A 24,153-nucleotide genomic window follows, 5' to 3' on the forward strand; every position below is an offset into this window, starting at 1 on the left:
CGACATTCCCCTCTACATCGTAGAGACTATCCCTTCCACTATGAAACTAATTGTTATGGGTCACTGACTGAATACTTGTTGCAAGACAGCCAAAGATAACGCGAGCCGCCGACGTTGCCGTTCCAATCACCGCCACACTTGTTGCCACTGCACACTTGTTGCACTAATTCCATCGAACCGACGATCCTGTGGTGTCGTCCCTAATTGTTCGCTTGAATTTATCTTTCTATCATTCCAGTTTTTTTTTTTATTACAGTCAGAAGGTTGATTGTATATTGTTATATCATGGTTATATAATAAGTATAGATATATTACAAATAAACTGTGTGTGTGTGTGTTTATGCGATTTTATGTTTTTACGAATACGAAGAAATGTAATATCTCTTTACGCTGATAATAGGGCGGTAAACGTATTGATTTTATTTGTATCTTTTCTTTGAAGTCAAGGCATATTATGAAGTTTCATAGAACTTTTATTCAAGATAGTATAATTTTATGGAGATACTGAGTTCTGTTAAACCATTGTACGATCAATTTTATAGTAAACTTGAAAACTTTTGTTTCAATTCACTGAACATCGTAATAATTATTAAACATTCGATATTCTGCTTATTTTTGCCTATTATTTTCGCTTATAAGTTTTGCATAAATGCATAAACGTCTATTATCTAATTGCAAGGAACTGAGTCATTGATCCATTAAATAGAGAGAAAAGCGTTTGAGATGTTAAATCAAAGATTGCTGAGAATTTAAGTTCATTAAAATTACTACGGTTGCATGTTTTAATATTAGTTAATAACTAATTATGTTATAAAATTAATACTCAAATGTCAAATGTGAAACAGAAAGAAAGGAAGTTAAAGGTTATATGCGCATACGATTTCCAATGCATAATAATATGCATATTTAATGATATATAATTGTATATGCGATACACGTCATCCTTTTAATCGCTTAAGCTCTATGATCTCTGACGAATGAACTCAAGAAGCATCGTTGACTAAAATTTCCGATAACATGTCGCAGAATCTGCAACGTATAATATTACTCCTGCGTTTCTCGAATTTATTGCTTTATTAAGAACTGATAAATTCTAAATTTAAGCATATACTTGAAACTAGTTTCTTACGTTAATAGGGAAGGAAATTTCTACTTCCTACTTTTCTAAAAATAAAGAATTAAATATTGGAATATCTATTTTGATACATTATTAAGAATAAATTGACAACACGTTAAATAATCGCAGTAACAAATATCGAACTAAGGAAGAAACACGGAAAAATATATCAGAAATAGAACCAATCAATGAATTACTTTTTTTATCATTTGTACACAGTTTCACGTGATAGGAACATTTAAATTGGTTTCTCGAATCCAGGCTGATAGAATATGATGTTTCCCTTTTTGTTACAAAACATACGCAAAGAGACCATGGAAAAATCACAGCACGAAGCCACGTGAAATATGACGCCGTAAAGGGGGAACACGTATATATCTAAAACGGAGTCATTTGCGTGCAGCACTTTGTGTCAGCAACTCGTACTTTTTATCACAAAGCGTACATTTGTTTGCTATAATAATTATATCTGCAAATTATATCTCCGTAAATGAATTACGACCTTCGACCTTAAATAATCGTGAAAATTGCACAACTTATCCTTGACACAAATTGCTAATAATAATAATTGCTAATAGCTCGACCAATTTTATTATTGCATAACTTTTTAAATATCCTTTATATGGAAAACAATTGAGATCTCCACATCTTTGAAAGATACAGATAAGGAAAACTTATATTAGAATTTTAGTATTCACCTAAAGTTTATGTTCGCGTTATCTCCGAACAAAATAACCTGAATTGCTTATTTTTCGATAGCAAAGTGTGCTTGTCAAGTGTAAAAGAAAATCTAATTGCACTAAACTATAGTAATCAAACAGTTGGCAAGAAAATATTTGTTGTTATCTAATGAAAGTTTCGCAACCGATAACCATGGGTCATCGGTGATCCACGAAGTATGTTAATTGTAGATATCGTGACATCGTTTCCACTCTCTACTTTTTATCCAACCTCGATACGTTAAATAACAAATGTACTAATCAAGCATTCTATTATTAGTTCGTTCAACATTAATAAGACCTCGATATTTACGCAACATTTTCAATTGGGAGCCGAATCAGAGAATTTGGTGGATAACGCGGTCGAGGTCATTCACTCGACCGACGTACCGTATGTATGTAAATTAATTGCGAGACAAACGCGGTCTCGAAAAGCAAATGTTCCTTTTATCTGGCGACAAGACAAATTATGGATATTTTACAGCCAGGAAATCAGTCTGCAAACAGCGGCCTGTGTTTCGAGCTCGGCAACACGACCACGTTAATCGCTCGCTATTATAATGATAACTGGAGCAGTTCGCTTATTAAATTACTCATGTTTGTGACTTGCGACACTTGCTTCTGAACCTTCGGAACCTCGTTCGTAGACGTTTCGAAAATCTCTATTAGACACACGTCGATTGGAATCCTTAACGAACATTAAATATTAATCGATTATATAAGTAATTATATAAATAATAATCGATTATATAAATATTACGATCAAGTCGATTATATTCACACGGAATTGCAAAGCTTTTCAAGAGCTTTATTAATTCTTTTACGAATAGAAGTAAGAAATTGTATAAAACGTAAGTTATTTTGAAAGCCTTGCTTCTTTCGTATTCCACATTTTTCTTGCAACTTCTTTTCTAAAATTTAAAACAATCTATATCTATATCTATGCTATAACTATGATTCTATATTTATTGAAATTTAATCGAGAAATTCTGGAACACGATCGGTGTATTTAAAGGAGAATTCAAAAAGAACGCGATTGAAAACATCTTTTTCGAACGTTTCATGATATTTTCAGCGACACGAATATTTCTGTTTTTCCGATCTGTTTTCATTCGTATACGCGAGTCTCGCTTTCACATAGAATTCTGTAATAAAACGTACGTTTATCAATGATATGTCCTCGAATAAACAAACATACACTTTGCAGCAATATCGTTATTTTACAATTAAATTATTCGTTAAATGTTCCATGATAAACGACTTCGCACCTCCATGTTGTCGTATCACGACAATCAATACTGTGAATCCGGTGTCATCCGTCGCCAACGAGCCATGATCCATTAGCTAGCATCCTAACAATTTGTGTTTACGACGCGCCACGCTCGCAGGAATTACACATACGTCAATATTGAACATGCCACCGTTTATACAACTGATTGATAACGAGTCCATGGTATCCATGATATCCGTCAGCGACTTTACGCGATATCCCTCGTTGTACCATCGAACCGCATATCGCCATTGTTAAACAGCTCGAGATTTCGGATATGCGACGAAATTTCCTTCTACTTCACTGCAATTACACCGGCTACGGAAAGTATCGCCATAAACACCTATTTTTCAACGAAGACCTTTTTTATCATTGAAATTTCATTTTCATAGCATCAAGTTTTTACAATCATACGAAATTATACTATTAAATAGCAGGAGATTTAATATATTCGTATTTGATTTAATTACTACGTAGATGCTATAGCAAATATAAGGAGATGTGGCTTCTTGTAGTCATCGTGTGTATTTTTTGAAACGTCAGTTTTAATGAATTTTATATTTTATTTGCATATTAATGCTTTTTGACGTGTTTTCTACGTCTTGAACTGTGTCCTTAATTTGTAAATCATCTTCCTCGCTCTTATCTCGAAAGTCGAAGCAAGACGAGATTTTTGCAGGTTGACGGTGCAGTCTCGCTTATTATTCTTTGCATTGTCGTTACTGAACGACAAGCGAAAGAAGAATATTCGTATACCTTTTACATCTTCGGAAACCAACCTGGCATTTACGGAGACATTTTAAGCGTATCTTTAGAACCGTGGAGTATAAGAGCACCTCGTTCCCGCGAATACTTGCATGCATCCATACACTCTAGAATACTCCATCGTTTCGAATCTCCCAACGAAGAAAAAGCAATCTCCTCTTCCATCTGCAGACCCTTAGTTCATATCGTATTAACGCGATTGCTTAGGAAAGATCAACGAAATTTCTTCGCTATTTTTCACAAGAGTAAATAAGAGAAGAATTCAGAAAGCAGCCTGGCACGTATCAAGATTAGTGATATTAAGAAAAGGTTAATATTTTTAAAGCAATAAATTCGAAAAATTTAAATATTAAAATAGACGTCTCGATTTGACAATCTTTCTACAAAAGCAAAAAAGCAGTAATCGTCGACATTTTTCACGAGTGAAAAAAAAAAAGATAAAGAACGCATTAGTAAGTAAGAATTTGAATGGCAAAATGAGACATCGCTATTTATACCTGCTAAAATATTTCAATAAAAAAGGTAGTTCTCGTCAACCTTGGGCAAACTTTTAACGCGCATCTCCTCGTCGTCAATTTCCTTTACAATCTTTCGTGTAATTTCGACCGTTTACGGCTATTCTACAATGTCATTGTGTTCGATCGTGGTTATTATTCGGAAAAAGGATAAAAAGAAGAAAATTGTTCGTGCGAGGTTGCACGTGCAATTCTCTTCTGTCCACTCGACAACACATCCCGTGACATTTGCATGACGACGCTTACGATCATCTTGCGCCATGGATCTCTTCCAAAGGAACAGCGCTGGAAGAAGCGAAGATCTAGTGCCGCATGAGAAGCCAATCGCGTCAGTGGTCACGTTTCCATCGGGAATACACGAGCGATTTTGCAACGGCTGAATACAGACTTTCAGAGCCCAACGTTTCGGAGGAAACCGCTTTCGTATGGTCTTGCAGGCGGTCGTTAGTCTTCCGAGCGGTTACTTCAGCGTTGTTCAAGGAACATTGTGTAAACGCGAGGATTATTAAGGTTCGTTGCGATCCTGCTGATGCAATCCGGACGATATCGATTATTGATGTTTGAATGGTTTTGGTAATCTTATGCTCAGCATTTGATTGATCCTTCGACGACCAGAAGTAAAGTAACGGATAAAAGCAAGTAAACGCAAGACGAAACGAAATGTGGAAAATTGAGAATTTGAAAATTTAAGAGCTTGAAAATTGAGAAATTTGAGAATTCGAGAATTGGAAAAATTGGAATATGTAACTCCCTATTACGTTATGATATTGAATTCTCTCGGAGAATTATTACAGAAGCAAGTCCACGTAACACTAATATCGATTGATAGCTTTTTAAAGCGATTGAAAGGAGAGCATATTTATACCTTCGATTCAATAACAGAGGTTGCAGCTAATTTTCACAAGACTTGTTGCAACGCTTTTCTTATATGTATGTATTATGTATATTGTACGAGTATATATATTATCACGATTGCGAAAACAGGCAAATGAGAACAAATGTTGCGTTATGTATTATAGAAACGTATTATCACAGACAGGATTGTGAAAAAATAAAGAATCGTTTTAAGATATTAGAAGGTTGGTTCGATCAAATCATTTTTTAAATAAATTACAGCTATACTCTTCTCAATGAACTTCGAATGCAAAAGGATAAAAGGCAGAAAATAAAAACAGAGGAAAATGGTGGGAAAGAGAGGAGATAATTTTGGAGAATAACGTGAATGTAACTCGCGATTGGCACATTCAACGAGTCTAACGAGTTTGCCAAAAGATACGCGTTGCATTGTTACTTCACTAGAGAATACTGGGTAATCGTCGAGCGCGGAGGAAATAATGATTACAATGCTTTCTTGAGCTCTGCGAGTGGTGTGAATGGCTTTGAGACATTAACCTCGAGTCATTTTAGCGTTGAGCAACAATTTCGCGGTTTATACTTGATTTGTTACCACGTAACAGCTGACGAAGCAGAGCGGAAATCCTCGAACCGCGAAAAATATTCTCAACTAAATTCCTGTACACGCATAATTCTTCTTTATTTCTTCAAAACAATTTATATTGTACGTCTTACGATTATTTATGAATAATATCTGCCACGCTTTATTCATCTAAATTGTCTCTTATCTTGTTTCTATGTTCATTCGAGCAACATTTTCTCATTTTATAGCCACGCTGTATTACAAAAGATTTGTTAACTCTTTTTACGCTTTTTAATTATTTGGATGAGCGAGTGAACGATTTAGCAATCATTCTCTCCAGCGCAAAGATTTCCAATAATTCAATCGATTAAATTCTTTCCCCTGAAAATTACATAACTTGGAAACATTGTTATTTCAGATATGCAAATAACAGTGTTTAAACACAATACTCTTTTATCGATCGCATTTACGAGCAAAAATGACAATGATCATAAAACAGGATCAAATAATGCTTCCGACATTTTCTAACTCCTCCAACCATGAGAATCCTTTTTAATTTGACAAAAATCACAAGAACAACAATTTTCTTCCAAATTCTATTACTCTCGTACGAAGACTGCAATCTACGAGTCGCAGTATCAAATTGTCACGTTCCTTTACATCATAGTCTATCGCAATCATTGTTATCAGCAATCAGAACCAATTAATGTCGAATACACAGCAATTAGTATTAATGAATCAATGCCTATTGTAATTCATACAAGCGCCTCGTATCAATTAACATCCAATCAGTACAAACCATTAACGCCACAAAAGTATGAACATTATCAAACCACCCTAACGAACATTCACTCATCTTGTTAAATCGCGCTGTTGCCTCATCAATTATTCTATACAGCAACGTAACAATCGATTTTATTGATGCGATCCAATCAGTTTCTATTTATACGGTTTCACGATATGTTGATACAGATAACCGTATCAATATTTCACGGATAACGAACGAACCGATCGATCGCGGCCAATGACGCGCGTAAGGTCGTCGATTTACCTGGCTAACACGACTTGAAAGTACAAGCTCCTGGTATTTTTCTTGCAAAATCCTGTCGTGCTCGCCGGTACTACTCCGAGACCGCTTGTTCCTGGTTGAAAATCTGGGTAACTGGTATAAGGACGGTCACCCGCAATCGTACCACGTGTTATAAATCGTTCTGTCTCGCTTTTCCTTTTAATCTGTCGCGAGCTTACACATCCGCATGTATTGATACTTGCGTGTATACTACGAATACATTACCATGCAAATGTCTACGACAGTAATCTTAAACGAATCTTTAGATATTCTCTTTACGGTATATCAGCTATTCGTAGCTTCTTCCAGTTTGTAAATCTTTTTAGAAATACTTTTTTTTAGAAATAGAAATTAGTCGTAGAACAGGTATTCTAACGCAATATTCTAAATTAAATATTGGATTTTTATCGCGTGCATTTTCATGCACATGGGTTTGGAATGGGATTTGGAATGAGATGCGAGAAGAAAGGGAGTTTATCGTAAATAAAGTTTATTTAACAGTTATTTGACACGGTCCCTAAAAAAACTGTTGCTGTTGGAAGAATAAAAACATCGCAGAAAATACTAATCACTTCAATGTTCTACGAGGAAATTAACAATAGTTCTTCAATTAAACACTTTTTATTGTTAGAATAAGTAACAACAGATAATACTGAAAATAATATGTAACAGGATAATATAATATAAGAGAAAAAGGGACGAGAGACTTAAGGTAGCATCGAGTATCTTATTATTCGTTCGTCGAAACAAAAAAATGTTTGATAGACGATAAGGAGTATCACACAGCATTGTATTGTACAATAGCAAGAATGTGGTAGTGTATGGTACACGAATGTGCGTGAAAGTGCGTCGCGATGCCAGTGATAAATGCAATGAGAACACCGTGTGGTCCGAGTTTTCTATAGCCTTACAGCTCGTTCTTTCTTTGATAGTTTCTGTTGCACCTGCGGCTGTTCCATATCGCCGGATCTACGAATCGATTGGGATAACGCGTCGATCCTAATGAACTCACGCTCGACGGTCAGTGTTGGTTCGTTATACATGTACACTATATACTCTGGTTGATTCATAGTAAACTGTAGGTTACTTTGTTTTAGGAGAGAATTAAAATAAGGTTGAACAGTTGCACGATTCTTTTCAATTTCGTTATGGTTTTCTTGGTAGACACGTGTTATTATCTGCACACGTGACGCAAATGCTAGAGATTTAGAGTGATTGCGGGTTGATTTATGCAATGCGTTAAATTGGTAGAAATGCTCGAAACCTATACACATATTTTAATTTAATTTATAAGTTAGCGGCAATATTCTAAAAATATAAATCAACACTAACAGGATTCGTGTTCTATTCTTGGTTAATGACAATAATATTTATCTCTTGTAATGTACAAATCATTTAAATTGATAATAAAGTACATACAATTTCATATGGTGAAATATTGCTATTAGCTTGAAATCGTATACTTTAGAAAATTGTTCTTTTATGTTCTCCTTATCTCTCTCCTTTATTTTTAAAATCTATAATCTATAGTCAATATTTTCATATCCTTCATCTTAATTAATGTTCCTCTATTGACAACTAGCCAATATTAAACCAGCAACGATCGCATAGTTTGAGTTACACCAGAATTTTCTTTCGCTCTTATCTTATGGCATTTTTATTTACAAATGGATCATTATTTCAATATCGAATCAGGTGACAGATTTAGTAGCGCTAGTCACATGTACTATCACTACTATTCACCGACAGTACCATCATCATCTCTACACGACATAATATCTCTGCACAATCGCTGGAACAGTGGTTAATGCGATTTAGCGACCGAAGCTTCCGAAAAAATGCAATTAGCAAAAGAGAAGATTCACATTTGCCAATTTCGCGTAACTAATTCGCGTTGACACGGTTTCGCGCACTCCTGACTCATTGTTCTAGTTCAATTTTTCTTCTACAAGTATACACGGTGGATATACTATCATGACACTCATACGTACGAACAGCAGATACTGTTTTATACACAAACGAGCACCGTCAACGAAATCGTTGCCTCGCCGTAAACGTATCCTGTCTATTAAGCAACTTACACAGGGAATAATTTCTATTATGACGCGCGTGCCCCCCTAATCGAGCTGTACTGCCACAGTGAAAGTATAATAAAGGCAATGAAAGTTCATCGTGATAATTGATTACGAAACCAACTGCTTCTGGCTCGATGCGTTACGAATTTGCGTAATTGTCGCGTGAATTTTAGTTCTCAGCGTCGAATGGGAAGTTGTTTTCATTTTAATAAAATAGATATTATATTATTAAAAAAATATTATTAAATTATATTATCAAATAAATAGATATTATATTATTTTATTTACGTCATTATCAATGACCTGGAGATACCGTATCTTTAAATTTATAAATTATTTAATTTATAAATCCGATGACCTAGAGACAATACGTCTTTGGAATATTATTTTAGTTAGAAGTTAAAGATTTGCAGACATTTACCTTGACCAACATATCCGATTCACCTATCGAATGACAGCAGAGTTATCCTTGTACGATTTCGAAAATTTTGACCTTTATTCCAAAATTCTTTCGCATATCGAGCAATGTTCGATACTGAATGAGATATTAAAAAAAATTCAACTTAAATTATTATAGATGTAAAAATCTGTTAAATGTGTTATCTGATAAATGTAAAAATCTTTGAACGTTCAATGTTAAAATTATCATATATTTTGTGAGCAAATTAGTGTAAGATTTGTCTATAAGTCATAAGATTTATTTCCACTCGTTTTTCATTATATTTCAAGCTCAATTTCATCCAAGGAATGCTTATCCCCATCCTGTCCTTTCTTCATAAGATCTATTTTACTCGCACAGTCTGTTGAGCTATTAATCTACCTTGCAACTTCCATGTAAATCCAGACATCTGTATATTACTGCTCAAATCAAAAGCCTTGTTTTTGCACGTGTTAAACACATGTGCTCAAGCGGAGTTCGAAGTACCCCACTGTTATTTGAAAATCGAAAGCAATCGAAATTATTAATGACTTACTTGCAAACTTTCCAGACATTATTCTTGTCAGATATGATTACTCTAGCAATCACTATTCTACGAGAGAGTTCTTACTGTATGAAACATTATTCGACAAAAATCATATATATGAGCATTACATTTAAATAATTTAATAATTTTTATTAATTAATAAGTTGCGAAGTTTGCAGCATTGATATACGTAGCATAATATATTACTATATTATTATTATTATTATTATTATATTATTATAAAGAAAAATCTCTAACAGTTAAATGTTGCCATTCATAACGTCGAAATTCTTTTATAATTGCACGAAAACATAGAAATCAGCAAGAGAATGAGTCCGTTAATCCCCTAAGTACAACGAGTCCAAGGCTACGTTGTCGCAATACAACTTTCAGTGGGCTCTGAGGTCTTCAGCTTAGTAGCTAATTATTGCTAGATATTTGGAGGCTCATTCTTTCGAATAATAGTATACAATTTCACAAACGGCTGTACTCGAAACGTACTGTCTCTATTAAACACGAGATCATTTTCAGAATTTTCTAATTATTGCAGATAAAACAGAAAGGGATTGAATTCGAACATGTAAAAATACAAAAGAAAAGAAAAAATTGTAAAATTGATAAACAATTCTCTATAACAAGCTTTCCATAATATTAAACTTTAAGCTTTTTCTCCGCTGCCATACACATACACATAGAACCTTCAAATACTATACATAATTCATATTTATTTGCAACAGTAATAAAAATTAAATTTCTGTATGAATAGAATTTCCCTGTACTACGTAATAACGAAACGATTATTGAAACATCCAACCCTAATCGACTACCACGTTCTCACCTTCTTATATTGTTCCTGTGAATTAGCCCTTTTTGCGCGTATCTGAATCTCATTCTTGTTTCAACAATCAAAAGTCTTGCGATATTTCAAGAAAAATTTGAACGTAAAATTGAGCAGAAATTCACGAGTATCGGTAACAGTTATCTCGTACATTCTTCAAATTTAAGACATTTTTCATTAGCAGAACGACACGATGAGTGAGAAAAGCGAAAGTGAACCAAGAAACGTAGCGAGGCTACTGCTATTATTTTAAATACGACAAGGTTCGCGCGCATCGCAGATTAACGGTTTTAGTCAATGCTAACGGTGCATCAAAACTAACCTAATAGACGAGCTTTTTGCAATCGATTCCGCAGCTATTGATTCGCCATTCGAGCATCGGTCATAGCGAACAATTCGGATAGAATTTCGGAATGCAATCCGATGGTCCCGCGGAATGTAATCCAACGTTTAGCGTAGCGAGAGGTTAAATAACGCGTTAGGTAAGTCGATACGCAATGTTCGAACAGTAGACTCACGTGCAGCTCGTGTATACATGTGCACCTTCATTTCGACGGTAAGTTCACTTCCTGAATGGAGACCTACTTTACCAAGTGGCTGACAGATCGGTTCCATGAGCTCGAAACGTATGAAGAAATCGTTTGGTGTTCGTTGAATGTGATTTTTATATCATTATAGATATACGTGCGAGTCTAAATATAGGTTAATGTTATGTTATTGTATTTATAACGAGTAATGTCTATATTTGTAGATGGTTAATAACTAGAAAATTTTTAACTACAGCTTGCAAGGGATGTTGGGATTTTTTTAGAAGAAACTTGATGACTTTAGGTTAGTTTAAATAATTTTCTAGAGTTAAATTAATTGAAGGACATCAGGTTTATAAGAGTAGTTGGCACTTGATGCAATTGACGAATTAATACAAAAGTTGGCAGGAGAACAATGATACATTTGATTATAGAGAACTATATACTTTACTGATTCTAAAGTTTTGGTTGGCATATGTGTACGTAGTTGTATTTGATGCGTAAGCAATGTTAATAATTAACCTTGGCTTGTGTCGTAATTTGGTTAAACTAATGATTAAATTATACATGTATGTAAATATATAACAAAGTTTTTGTTTCGTTAAATAGAAATCATATCCTCATTAACATAAATTGTTCCATCAATAATACACCAAGGAAATCAATAAAAAAACCTATAAAAGATTTCTAGAAAGATAGTTAAAATATCTATGCAAATGTGTATGGATCACAAACATAATTATATGAAAATGCTATCAGAACTTTAAAACATCATTCCACTATTCAGATTTACTTTACATAGGATATATGGAATGATATTATCATAAATTTTGTTTATCTTGATCATTTTCAAAACTATACGTCAGAATATCTAACAAAATAAAATATCGTTTTGTATACATAGTGAGTTTGAAAACATGCATTGTAAGCAGCACGTGTTTTTTCAACCATTGATTCTCACGACTGAGCATATTCAATATTACATATACAGAATATTTTTCTTCGTCCCCCTTCTTTCTTTCATTTCCTTATTTGAATAAGATACTCGTGCTCAATTGAATTTTCATGAAAACGACCGAACATTGGATACGTTTCAAGAGCCGACCTTACCCCGATGCTAAAAGCAACAAGGTGCACGAAAGATGGATCAGGACATGAGTATGAAATAAAAAGATACGAAACCCTCAAATTCTCATTCATGGCGCCGCAGAGACGACTGGGTATCTGATGACCAAACTATTTATGTGACGGTAACAACGAACTCTCATAAAGCAAAGGAGCTTTAATTAAATTTCCCACCTACCTGTTAAGAAATAATCAGCCTCATGAAAAAAATATTTCCATGAATGATATTATTCTATAGCCTATATAATGATCAGGGTCATCTTGCACAATTCTACTAACATTACGAAACCAACGAAAGAAGCCAGAAGAAGTTCCAAATTACAACTATTAATAAGTATCCTTGTATGACATTAACATTGTTTGGTAATAACGCTAACGAAATTTCACAAGTCAGATTGGCAAATTATAAATTCATTATTCCATTTGATGAAAAATGATCAGATTGTAAAAAAGATGTCTACAATAATTTCTAACCTGTCAATCTACTAATACATATTATGTATTGTAATTGATAAATTATTATGCAAGAAGAGATCCTGGTCTCGACATTATCCGTCGATATTATCGCGCATCGACTTACTTCGATTACTTCGACCGAGCAGTCAAGTTTCCCCTTACAAAATATTGACGTCAAATCGATAAAACTGCAACACCTGCATAGACTTAAAAACGAGCAATTGATAGGCTCACCTGGATGTCTTAAGGATTCTCCATCTCTCTTTGTTCGCAGTTACTCTTCCAATCTTGCCGCAACTATGTAGATCCACCAACAGAACGTATCAGCATTTCTTTCGAGACTCGTCGTTTCTCACTACTAAATCACCACTGTGGTTCTTTCAGACACACTCCTCGTGCACTTTGAGTTATTCTATCTCGTACCAAGTGACAAACATCCGCTTAACCTTACTTTGATAATATATTACATCAACGATCAAACTTGATCACTCAATGTCACTCAGTCTCCAATTAAATTCAAACCAATTACCACTTACTTTCTTCAAATTCATACATGCAATTTGTTAGAAATATTAATAGTTTGTGCGCGGATAAGACGTTGTCATTGCGCAGAATCGTACCGGCAGTTTACGCGGTCTTTTATTTCCCGCGCGTTGAATCGATCGTCGTGAATGCGACCATCGATCGATGTTGCGAATCTTTGAGGACAATCGATCGATAAAAAACGAGATCACCAGTCTCTCTCTCTCTCTCTCTCTCTCGCTCTCTCTTTCTCTCTTTCTCTCTATCTATCTGTCTATCTATCTGTCTTTTTCGTGTTCTGATCCTGAACGATGTATTCTCACGTGTAGCGTGTCTTTCCGTTCGTTCTTCTTGTCACGTTGGGAATCGCCGCGTTCACCACCGACAACGATCGATCGATCGATCACGATCGACACCGTTCTCCGTTGACGATCCCGACGTACCACGATCTCACCGTGAGCAGCGAGCCTTCGCGACTGCGGCCGCTATTTCGTATCTACTCGCTGTGAGCGAACGATCACCGGTGAATGCGCGCGCGCGCCTGTGTATAGTAAGTGCCTTGCTAACTGGCCGGAATTCTGCCTTGCCAGCTGACCATAGCTATCCCTGCCATCTCTTAGAAGGGACTTCGTATAGCAGAGCATTGTATCGTGGATTTGTTAAAAAAGTAAATCGTCAATTTTAAGATAAGAATTAATTCTAAAAGTACAGCATTTATTAATATGAGGATGTTATACTTGCTGCATAAAATGACACATATTTCTTAACTAGTCATAATAGAAAATACGACCATTTTTGAATATAGAAAGTATTTGTACAGCGTTCAAATATATAAAGTTTGATATCATTTGATAGTACATAATATTCTTTCAAATGACTAAAAAAGATTTAATACCATGAAAATGAAAGAGCTGATAAAAAAAATATTTCGTTGGAAAATGAGGATATATGTCAATACAACGGTATTAGTATGGAATGCTGAAAGAAAGAAATTCTTATCTGTTAAGTGATTGAGCAATTGGTAATTTCTTACTTTAAGCTTTCTATCTGATAACCACTTGCTGAAAGATTTACTTTTCTTCGTTTTCATAATTTCCTTAATTTTCTATTTCTTTCATTTCGCTTGTCCCAAGTTCTAACATTCAACTCTTCACATACAATTCTGACTTCATAATCTCCGTAGTATTATTAATACTATATAGTATTAGATTAAATCTAATATCACTCACAATATCTTTATCGTCTTTCACGTCGACATAGAATCCTTGCTTTTAAGCGTTGCATGTCTTAAGCCTTGTATCAATTAACGAAATTCGTTTCCAACTTGCGGTCAGTTAACAAGGCACTACTGCATACAACATCCTGCATACATAAAACGATAATAAATGATCGTTCACGCACACATTGATCACTAAGTGGACTAGTTGGGATAACGTGGAGGGAAGGAATGAAGGTTCCAGTCTCGCGATGGGTGGTAAACGACAGATAAGATGCATCCTCGTCTTTTTTCCTTTTTTCGATTCTTGTCTGAATAATACGGATCCTTAGGTGGCACAGAATCGTACGTGCCCTTAGTGGCTTCTATTTTGTGTCGCTTGGACGCTGCACCGCAGGGAAGAACGAGTTTTATAGCAGGTGGAAAATCTGTGTCCATCGTCGATTTATGTCGAAGGTGAGGATGAAAATAAGAGGGACAAGACGCGTTATTTATGGCCGTCTGGTCGGAAAAACATACGAGGAAAACGGACTGATTACATAAAACCAGAAAAGAGGGATACATAAACGTCATTATGGGCATAAATATGCAACTTGTAGATGCTTCAGGATATTATGCGTTTGAGTGTAACGAATAAACGCGATTGAGTTTGTGTGTTTATGACACGTTTCCTTTTACAGTCAGAGATACACGCTAGATAGTGGATAATGATGGAATTTAATCCATATTGATATTCATGTTTATATTCAAGGAAAAGGAGATTTTAATTAGAGGATCGGATAAGCGAGATTCAAGGATAACGTGTTTTATATTTTACTGATGGCCAATTCATTTATGATAATTGATCGATTTTCAAGATTAAAATGTATGAAATGTTTGTGACGTTAAACGGGAGATGTATGACTAAGATTCGAGTATGTTAAGATCGTTTCCTATTACGCATTCAAGGTGTCTGTATCGACAAAAGGATAATATCGAAGGTAAGTATCGCGTAAGACAATAAAAGCTCGAATACGTTTCGTTATATTTTATATAAAAGCTTTTACGGTATATAAACGAAATGTCAGATTTTCACCTGATATAAAATCGAAATAATTTTCTATTATCTCACAGTAATATATCCAGAAAGTATGTATTATTCCAAAAAAAATTGTACAAAATTTCAATGAAGATAATTTATTAACTTTTATAAGTCGATAGATTGTTTATATTTATTTTCAGAAGAAAACAACGCAGCTTGCGTTTCGCTTATGTTACACATCGATTGAATATGAAAACTAAATACAAATAGAAGAAAAATGTATTTGCAAAGCATTTTGAGCCGATAACGCGTTGAAAGAGTGTTACCGTAGCAATCGAGGTGACACAAAAACGATGTAAATATGCACACGACAAAACAGGGAATAAGAAATGTGGTAATCGTTTCACTTTTGAAACTTCATCGAGTCTGTTGCAAGACAACGTTGGTAAACGATCTCGTATTTCATAACCAGCCGATCTGATTTTCCCCATTATGCGTAAGCTTCTTTCTTACGATAGCTCCTCTTCCTGTCGTTTCTTTGATAACAATGAAGCCTAATTCGCGGCACCTTCGGCCCTTATTTCCGCTCTCACGTTCATTCTAAATGGAATCAACGATCTTTTCATCTAGTCACCTCCTCGCTAGTTTGCTGCTCGTTTAGACAATTGACTTGAGAAAGGATACTGCAGCTCCTTTTTAAGTCTAGCGATTATTTTCTAGTAAGTTTAATAATTGACTCCGATTTTTATACGAGATATATAGGAAATATTAAGTTCACAGAGAGTTCATCGATATTATTAATAGAAATCAGTTTATATATTAATTTTCCTAACGCTCGAATCGCAAGTTACCTTGTTTATTCAACTCTTCCTATCAAAAGTTAATTTTTCCGAGAAAATTTGTCGTTCCAACATTTCGTGGTGAATTACATAAGCGCGCAAATAATCGGTGAAAGGTATTCCTATTCTGTTGACAACAGAAGTCTCGTCGAGACAGTTAATTATGTCAATCTTTCTGATTGTGAAAGTATCTACGTCTATGTAATCAGGAAGATCTCAATGCGCGAGAAATCCATTCTGACAACTGATATATTCCAAGTATTCGGGAATTTCAATACTCAGATAAAGACTGTAATCTTTATGCAAGTGCCTTAAAAATTGCTACGGCGAAATATTGTATTAACATTTTACGGTAAACAAAACCTACTTACCGATACAGAAATTCAAGACCATATCGAAATTTTAGTTATAATTGTATCTCATTACAGTGCTAATAAAATTTCGAATATTTTATATAGTACACAACGCACGTTCAGAGTTTCTACAAGTATCCAAACCTCTTTCGTGAGTCATTGTTCGTACACTATACAATTCAACCTTAAAACCATTTCTCGAGAACTTCATCGAAATTCCTCCACTTGCAAGGCAGTCCCGTGGAGCGTATTTTTATTTGTATGCGGCATTGTGATGCGAGGAAAGTTCAATTTATTGGCCAAAAATAGCTGACACACTCGGGTTCCTTACACGAGCCACAATGCCCGATACACGTATCTAATTAAGATGCGCATAGCAGTGAGATACGCCCACGCTCGAGGCCTATCTCGCCTCTATAAACGCCCTATGTATTCCGAGCATCCAACGATCGCGACCTTGAAGAATACTAACGACCCATCCAACAACACGTACACCAGCTGCAATTCTTCCGGCAGTTGGCTGTTGTGTCGGCGTCATCGTTCCTTACAATTTCTACGATATAATCGGTTTATAAAGCGAACAAGCGAAAAGCCGACACGTTTCTGTAAATATCATCTGATTTCGCAATGGCCAGCCAACATTTCGAGCGTGAAAGTTCTGATACCGCGACCAGCCGGAAAAGAAATGACTATGGATATCGTGCGAATTAACTGGGTGGTTCGGTGCAAAGGAACACGTTTAATCGAGTTGAATAACGTTGAATAACGACGTTACGTGATCCTCAGACTGTTTTTCGTTTCCCTTTTTCCCACTGTGTCTTTGGAGCTTGGTGCAGCATCTTATGCTTTTGTGGGATACTTCGCGTTTCAAGATATACGAGGCTTTGCGTTGAATTTCTTGTAATTTATGACGTTTACGAAGGATATAAAACGATACAAATCTATCGTCGAGAATAGATCGGGTATTAATTAATTGTAATTTGCTACAGTTCGTGTTTAATTCAATTTTGAACAACTTTTATCGCGTACAATTAGAAATTGAGAACAACGAGCAAGCGAAATTTTCTCTTGTAATTTGTCCGGAAATATTAACTTATTAAAGATCGTGGTATTTTCAATGAACCGTTCTTATTCAATATGAGTGTAATCCATAATTCATTCTATAAGATCATTATTAAAATATCATTTGAAACAAGGTTACTTGTTAGCATAATCTATAAAGTCGCATATAATAATGTTCTCAAGATATAGCGTTCGTTTGAAATCAAAGGATTATATAAAAGCCTATTACAAAGGCCAATATCTATTATCCAGTCAATCACTATATAATCACTATATAGAGTTTCGATTAAATACTTCGATTAATTCTTTTTCCTGTGCGATTCAGTGTCAAGAAATTGTCGGTTTATTTAAATTTTTGATAATTTCGAAAGATATACGATCAAGCCAAGTACATGTGCATGTATATCGAAGAACGTGCTAAATACACGAAACATTGCATCTTACTCTTCTTCCGCGATTTCATCACGTACCTATGCGAAAGCTTGTAATACCGCGTCATCAATTACTATCGAAGAAAAATTATCGAACGAAAAACGGTCATTAAACTGAAATTATATCTCCTATGAACATCAAATATTTCATCTTGTCTTTCACTCGTACATGATAGTAATCAGTAATAACCGCGAAGACGTTACTTGAAAAGCTGTATTACCAGATTAACAGCATGCCTAACAGCAGTCACAAAAAGGAACACTGCTTAGCAAGAGACCTGCACGCTATTAGAGATCCAGCATGGAATCTCACGTCGAAGTAAAATATTTCATATTGTTCCTCTTCTTCGTCTTTATTACATTAACGATGTGTTCTAATATTTACGAGGAAACGGATCGTTTATGGAAGGCACGTTAATTTTATCTTGTGAAATATTTCTTATTCGTCTACGGTTCCGTCGTTATTGGATTACTTTGGAGAAGAAAAAATTATGCAGCAAAAAATTTGAGGATTAAGGACTTAACAAAGAAATATCTCAGGTTGCTCCTTTTCCTTCGTTTCATTATTACTGAATTAAAAATTCGCTTAAGATCCGCAAGAAAGTATTTGCTGTTTCGTAGAATAGTATGGAAGAACAGATTATTCAATAACAAAGAAGATACACGAAATAAAATGTATAAGAAGATACATAAAATACAATAAAAATATATTCGACGTTTCCCCTTTTGTTTGTCGTTATAATAAAAATTATTCGGTAAAAAAATTCGCAGAGTATCGACGACACAACGAAGAAATCTTCTTTCGTGATACCATCACCTAAACATTGGCAACCGGACCGGCTGCGGTGCTAGTTCAAGAAGTTAGCTGGCCACTGGAAGAGAAATGACCAGTCGGTGAAACGAGGCAAGGGTGAAGGTCACATTAGTCACGAGCAGCCGCGTCTCAGCACGATACACCATCAGGCAGGTTATTCACAGACATATGTTTCAGGCTTTTAAACAAAGACGATCGCGTTGCTGATGGAAACAATTGAACTATACTCGATCTTATCCATGAAATCGGCAATGATCTGGTTATGTCCTGGCGTGGGACGGGATTTCGTTGCCACGTTTCGAAAGGAGTCTTCCACTTCACTTCGTGTGGCTTTGTGAAAGTGAATTCGGCCCTTTTGCCGAGCAACCGGTGTGAAATAAGGCCGGGCCGGTTTAATGCTAATATGTATATATTATGCGAAATGCATTAGCAATTTGGCAGAGAATGTATCAAGAAAGTGTACGTTTAAACGTAAAAATTGAAATTGGTGTATACACTTACTATACGTATGTACTGGTTTACAATTCTTATTGCTTAAGATCATAAATGTAAATGTTATAATTTCTTAAGATAATTTTTGCCGTTATCAAACAACCCACGAGATAAATAGCAATTTACGATTAACGAGAATTAACAATTGATTTATAGTTAAATATATATATAGCTTGTATTTGAAATAATTTATAGTTTGCCAAATATTCAGAATAACGAAAGACACCTGTTTAATCGCAAAATCAAATGGAAAGATAATATTGAATTTTAAAATTACTCTTCTGCAAAATACGACTTATCATATTTTTCACGTATGGTTTTCGATTAATAACATTTCGAGAACATCTCTGAATGTGCTTGAAATTTCGTTTTTCTTGATGAGTAACAGTGACGCGAAAGCGCCGCATCTTTTGCCAGACTATCGATGTAATCCGAAGGAACCGGTTGCGCGAGCATCGGTAAGAGAGTGCATTCGCGGCCTTGAAATCGAATGTTATCACAAATGCAGTCTTCTAACATCATCGCTTGAGCGTGCTTCTCACGCTACAACGTTCAATGACGCGCAAGTATGCAGACGACGATCGTCGACGTGGCTTTCGTAATAAATTGAAAGTCTATGATCGATTAGGCACTCGCTGCACGAGGTAACTCGATTAATGTCACCTTTTAATCGGTTTCACCTTGTCGCATAGGTGTTACCTCATACAATTTGGAGACAATCGTTAGACCTTACTTTTATCATCGAGTATGGCTCGACTGGATCTTGTCTTTGCGAAGCACGTACTAATCGAGGAGTTCTATAATTAAATAATACATATGCAAGACGCTTTTATAGTGGCGTAACACGTTTCATATTCTTTTGCTTTTTCCGTAGAACTTCTTGCAGGTTGATGGAATGTAAGAACGTGTTAATATGCAATAAGCTTATGTATAAGGGTTAAGTGACTCTGGAAAAGGAAAATGGTTAATATTGAATACTTATTGGTATTTAAGTGGAAATATAAATCATAATGTAACATCAAATGTTAGTGTAAATTGTTAATGTAAAGATATGTAATGACGCTTTAGAAAGTAAGTTCAAAATTGCAGTAGACCTAAGCCTGGAAACTGTATTTAACAGTTATTTCTTCTTTCGCATACAAAAGCAGTAAGAAGAAAAAATAGCGAAGTGGAAAGATTAATAAATTAGTAGTATTAGTAGAAAGATAATTGTTACATCGGCTACCTAGGAATACTTGATAATCCTTATCTATCCTTTCTCTTTATCTATACCATCTACTTTATTCATAGTTTGATACGTAAAATTTAGTTTTAATTCCAACCGCTACTGATATTCTAATCTTATTCTTTGCTGTATCGGTAACGTTGGAAATGACATTAAAATAACCATTAGAATAAAATGCATATCAGGTGAGCATACTTGTATAGCATTTTCTACTTTATCAACTGTAACTAAGACAACAATATATTACCATCGGATATAAATTTACCAAAATTCATTTCCATATCGGTCGATCTAAATTTCCTCTTCCTGAAATTATAAAGCACGTTCAATTTTTGTTCACTATCTGTATAAGTCATCTTTATTTTTTAATATCACTGTTATACGTTATGACATCATTTATCAAACCAAAAAATAATTGAACACGTGAAAACCATCGCTTACCAGATTCCATAAAGGTAGTTCCACTAATTTAATACAGTTTGTCTCTATCTCACAATACTATACTGATGCTTTGAGTAATCGAAGTAAGGTTAAAAAAATAATTATATAAGTCTATCTATCTATCATCACCATTATCATCTACTAAACATCTGACTAACTTTTCACTCAAGGAAGATTCTGTAGACTAAACAATGAACCTATTACGCATAAGTTACGCACGTTCGCGTTTATATTTCAGCATGGAACGGTATTAAGGAACCATGACGAAGTAAAACGAGTATGAATGAAAATTTCGACGGGCGTATAATAAAGTGGTTTTCGCTTCTCGAAGTTCCGACGAGGGGTCGTCCCGTGCATAATTCTGGACACGGACCTCGTGTAAAACACGCGTGTGCACAAAGGCTGCCATGTTCAAGTGACACAACAGAAAAACCGATTACACGGACGAGAGAGAAAGTGAGAGAGTTGATTTCCCCCGAAAAATAAGGAGGAGGAAAATGAGCTAGAAGGCGAGAGGAGTCGCGTCGCCGCAGCTGCCCGTGGCGAATCCGTTTTTAGCCCCGCGTTGGGGTTGCAGGAATCCCCTGGATCTAGCGCAGTCCATCATCCTCGTCGACGACTTGTCAACTCCATTAAGTTATGAGCAGGCATGTGCGAATATTTCGACAGTTTTCATCTTCTCCGTCCTCGAACTCGGAATTCGATTCGCTGTTTGCACGCCAACGAATTGATGTCTTGAGCGGCTGAAATGAGGTTAGAAAAACGTATAGAGTTATTATCTGCTGAAATCAGGTAAGAAAGATAAACATATAGAGTTGTTATTATTAGTTAATATATTGGCACACTATTTTTAAAGTTTTTGATATATATCTGTGATAACTTGAAAAATACGTGTGTTAACAATAGTTTGTTTATATTTAAATAGAAAATAGAAAATTTGTGAGAAGACGAGAAGGTGATCAGATTAAAAGTAACTTTTGTTCTAACTATCACACCAGGATCCTTGTGTACAATAATTTACCAACTAATAATATTAGCAAACTGACAAGTTATAGGTTATAAATTATAGACTTCTTCTTTGAAGTTTTATAAGTTTTTTGTTATATAATTCTTGCAAAATTTCGTTAACTTTATTACTAGATTCGTTAATCTTACGCAAGAATATTTATCAAATGATAAATACCTTGCAAGTTATAACTTGTAAAATTTCATTAAAGTCATTAGTTCGATCGTGCAAAAGGAACCAAGTATCCAAATACCTAAAAACCAAGTACCAAATCTATCATATCCAATCTAATTGGAGAATTCAAAATTCGGTACCAAAGGCCAAGGAACTAGCCAAAAGATTTCAATTTTCCAATCTGCGGACAAACAACTGAACAGAGAACAAATAAGGGAGGACGAAAAACAAAGACATATCAAAAAACGGGGGAAAAAGGGCGAAAGGGGGAGTCTTCCCCCATTCTATAACGTGGAGTGCACGGTAAAGGAAGGGAGTAAATATCATTACGTGGCTGCGGCGCGATTCGATTAAAACGCTATTCACGTGTATCTAGCCGAGGTCCGCATAAACCTCGAATATAAACTGGCCGATAGTAAAGCGGCGTAACGTAATTCTGGCCGGGCTGAAAAGCGGCGGGGTGTTCGTACAAAAGGAGAAGGGCTGCTGCTGCTGCGGTGGTGGGCCAGAACGTGACGCAGCGTGACTCGTTTACTCGCTACGCTGGCACAATGCGTTCGTCAGTGGCGTAACATACCATGTACATATATACAGGGTGTTTCAGAACTACTAGTCCATTATGTGAGGGCTGATAAGAGCAGTTGTAAATAACATTTTTTGCCTGATAAACGTATGTACATATATATATACATACAACGTGGTTTTAAGTTTTAATAACGAAGTTTCAAGAGCGCAGGTTTTGAGCATTTGCCAATGAGCAATCCACTTTATAACTTTATGGATCGTTTTCATGATGTTTCAGTGAAATCTGAAATAGGAAATTGTGTATGTATTGTTTCATATGTAAAGTATGCTGTTCCCTATTTTGTCCCTTAAATATCGGTAAAATTTATAGTTTTGCAGTATTTCATACCAAATATTCGTGAATTGACAATTTTAACACTGCTGGAAACCTTTTAACTACTTACTACTCTACTTTGTGGCGGCACTCAACAGCAAATACCACCACTGGACACTAACTAGAGTCGAACGACGGCAGCGTAGTGGTTAGCGCCTTAGATTACGAACGTTCGGAACCCGGGTTCAAATCCCGGCGACCGGAGTCTCTGATTTTTCTTCTATCACGGACAACACTATTTACACCTTAACTTTCTATTCTCTCATCACATTTGGAAAAGTACTGTAACAAAATACAAGAACAGAATATTCTTATTCTTCATATATCATCAAACAATAATCCGTTTCTTACTTCACACTTAACAACTGCTCATTCCAAATAGGTCATGCTCGTTACCGAACGTATCAACTCGTATCCATAACGCGCGTGTATAGCTGTGTTCCTAAAGAAAGTAAAGCAATATCAATTGCATATTCCTTAGACAAAAATATTCCTATATTCTCAATCCTTACCATCACCAATCTAATTGACCTATAATTCTGAGACACCGCATATATATACGAAGACACGTGCACACAGGGATCGGGCATTGAGGCAACTATCCAACGAGAACGGTAGCTGGTGCAAGATGCATTCGTAGTCGGTCCCGTATTCATCTTGCGCGTTGCACTCGGCCGAATCCTCGTCTGGCGAGCGCGGTAACCGCGCGTGTATTCAGTTTTCTACCAGGCATTAACGCGCCGGGCCTCCGTGCTCCCATGAAACTGATTGATTACGCGCGCTCTCCGCTCCATCGCCGCG

At 35.6% G+C, this 24,153-nt stretch overlaps 1 protein-coding gene and 2 long non-coding RNA genes across 3 annotated transcripts in view; 1 reads left to right on the top strand and 2 right to left on the bottom strand.

Annotated features, from left to right (window-relative positions):
• tsl (membrane-attack complex domain containing protein torso-like) overlaps positions 1-14,029 on the bottom strand; it is a 34,527-nt gene extending 20,498 nt beyond the window's left edge. The window contains exon 1 of the mRNA XM_033345472.2: positions 13,093-14,029. The gene's annotated coding sequence lies outside the window, so the exon portion shown is untranslated. The remainder of the gene's footprint in view (positions 1-13,092) is intronic.
• A 1,464-nt stretch (positions 14,030-15,493) lies between these two features.
• LOC143303806 (uncharacterized) lies at positions 15,494-19,824 on the top strand. The gene is made up of 3 exons (XR_013060469.1): positions 15,494-15,576; positions 19,074-19,212; positions 19,294-19,824. It is a non-coding gene; the product is annotated as an uncharacterized LOC143303806 (long non-coding RNA).
• A 777-nt stretch (positions 19,825-20,601) lies between these two features.
• LOC143303804 (uncharacterized) lies at positions 20,602-23,955 on the bottom strand. The gene is made up of 4 exons (XR_013060467.1): positions 23,865-23,955; positions 23,704-23,794; positions 23,423-23,634; positions 20,602-22,017 (listed from the first exon to the last, which is right to left on the bottom strand). It is a non-coding gene; the product is annotated as an uncharacterized LOC143303804 (long non-coding RNA).
• Positions 23,956-24,153: the final 198 nt, after the last annotated feature.

Source organism: Bombus vancouverensis, chromosome 2, assembly GCF_051014615.1.
Source record: "Bombus vancouverensis nearcticus chromosome 2, iyBomVanc1_principal, whole genome shotgun sequence".
NCBI classification, from domain to species: domain Eukaryota; kingdom Metazoa; phylum Arthropoda; class Insecta; order Hymenoptera; family Apidae; genus Bombus; species Bombus vancouverensis.